Source organism: Penaeus monodon, chromosome 14 (assembly GCF_015228065.2).
Source record: "Penaeus monodon isolate SGIC_2016 chromosome 14, NSTDA_Pmon_1, whole genome shotgun sequence".
Lineage (NCBI taxonomy): Eukaryota > Metazoa > Arthropoda > Malacostraca > Decapoda > Penaeidae > Penaeus > Penaeus monodon.
Window position 1 is genome coordinate 11,221,923 of NC_051399.1, and position 2,500 is coordinate 11,224,422.

The window sequence follows — 2,500 nt, forward strand, 5'->3', positions numbered from 1 at the left end:
GCGTCAGATTAATGGGTGAAGATGGGCTAGCTATATATCCAACATATCGAAGAGAAAACGAAGAGAAAAATGGTTAAAAATAAATGCACTGAAACAAAGATTTGAGAAACAATGGGCGAAAGATGAAACAAAACAGCCAGTTGTAAAGCTTGTTACATTGCATGTGTATTGCAAAAATGCACTGAATAAAACTAAACAAAACAGCCAAATGTACAGCTTTTTACATTGCATGTGTAGTGCAAAAACTGCATAAAACGACGTAGCTAAAGACTGATAGGCATGGTAGCAATCTCCGGCTTAAGCCCAGACTACGGATTACCCTAAAGAATGAGAGTGACTGAGGAATTCTGCACGATATATCCACTTCATTGTACAAAACAACGGGCTCGAAAGTCATAGCTGAAACTATTGTCTTAAGAAGTATGCTGGTCAGTTTCTGCTTTATGTGCACCGGTCCCTTTGTATCTTAGGTAACCTGTCATTGTAATGCCATAAAATGCGATTCATAGTACTTGCCAGAATATGCATTCATCACCTGAAAAAGTGCATTTTTGGGGTACATCTGAAGGACTGGTGGAGTTAGGGAGAAAGGGATGGGAGAAGGAGGTAGAAGGGTGGGTAAGGGGAAAGGGAGGAGTGGGGAAGGGCCAAAGGAGGGGAGAGGAAAGGAAGAGGAGGGGAAATGGAAGAGAGGAGAAGGGGCAAGGGCGTGGAAGAGGAGGGGAGGGGAAGGGGTGGGGGAAGGGAGGGAAAGCTTCTAGGTAAACACTGAGATGCTGGAGGAGAAAACCCAATCCCCCGCGGGTCTGGCGTTAGGGGAAAGTCCCGTCGATCAACCGAGTTTAGCGGGTAAGAACGGCCTCTACCGGTCTCGCTGGCGGGGGAGATTCCCTCCGCTCCTTTGAGGTTAGAAGAGGAGAGGGAGGAATGGGGAAAAAAAAGTTAGGCTTCGCTTATGGGAAAATATTTTAGGTTTAAGATGTATAGATAGTGGATCAAGGGCAAGTATCTGGACGTATCGTATAGCATTTTCTACAGGGAAATCGAAACGCAGGAAGAGAGTCGTTTGTTGTGTGTCTATGTCGATTTTATCAATGCCACGTTGCGCTGGAGAGAGAGCTGCGGTCTTCCTCTGCCAAGGTCACAAAATATATTGAGTATAAATCATAATTCCAAAATTAAAAAAGAGAAAGAATGAAAGTCTGGCAAACCATTAGTCAGATTGATGAAGCGCATGACACAGCCTCCATGTTGCCACTCTTTGCCTTAATGGTTAGACGGCTAGCAATTCATAGACGTCAGTGCCGGGCGTACTTGGCATCGCCCCAGAGTCTCTCGCTGTTATTCCTCTTAAGCGCGCCTCTGTCCATGTAAACATACGCTCACGATTGAATAACAACAGTTTACTCGGCTCGCAGATAGAAAGAAAATATTTCCGTAGCAAATTGTGGACTTACGCTCATGGCAACGCATTCACACGCCCGTATTAGATGTACACTGATCCAAACAGCCCACATACGAATGTACAAAAAACACGGACTTACACCCGAGAGTTAGGTGTTTACTCTAGCTAATTAAAAAGTTGACATTCGATATGTAGGGAACCGTGCCATGACTTGCAATAACAGGTATTGGCAGCGACTGTGACTTTGCATTTCCGGTTGCCAACACAGGAGTCTTTTTCCGATCGATCATAAAACGCAGTAAAGGTCAAATCACACAGAATTCGCATTGTGCCTTGGTATCAGAACGCGCTGTTGTGAGATCTGGACCGATTAACCCGATGCTCCATTTGAAAGTGCGAGAGATGCCGGGATCGGACGACAGGTGGCATAAGTGTGACATTTTCCGATTGCCGAGGGCGGTTTTAACAGTTAGTATTTTTTAAAGCCCAGTCAATTAAGATGCCAGTGCGTTCGCATTATCTTGCCCAGTCTTGTCACATTGTTTCCCGCGCAAGTTCCAGAGACAATTCTTTCCGAGAACAACCGCAGACGAATATGCGGGGCGTTCGTCTACATTATGAGCATCGCAGTGAACGCCGACGACGCCTGTCAGCCGTCGCGCCGCCCGTCATCAGCCGAACCTTCCCTTGGCATTGACTTGCGGGAGGGAAATTAACCTTGGGACGTCAACCAGTGCGGCTCGATAAGGGGCGGGAGGAGGGGGGCATGACAGGAAAGATGGGAGGGAGACGAAGAAGAAGGGACGGGGAGTAGGAGCGAGGGAGGGAGGGGGGGTGAGACGGTGGCAAAGGGGAGGGGAGGCGAAGGAGGTGAGGGGATGAGGGGGAGGGGGAGGAAAGAAGGGGGAGGGAGGGAGGCGAAGGGGAGGGGAAGGAGGAGGGTAGGAACAGAGGGTGGCAAAGGATGTGGGAGCACTCGAAGGAGGTGAAGGCGGTGAGAGGGGAGGAGGGAGGAAAAGGAGGGAGGGGGGGGCATCAGCTGGAGGGGGGGAGGCGTTTGTATTGTGGAGTTCAGTGCACGTGAATTTCATGGAT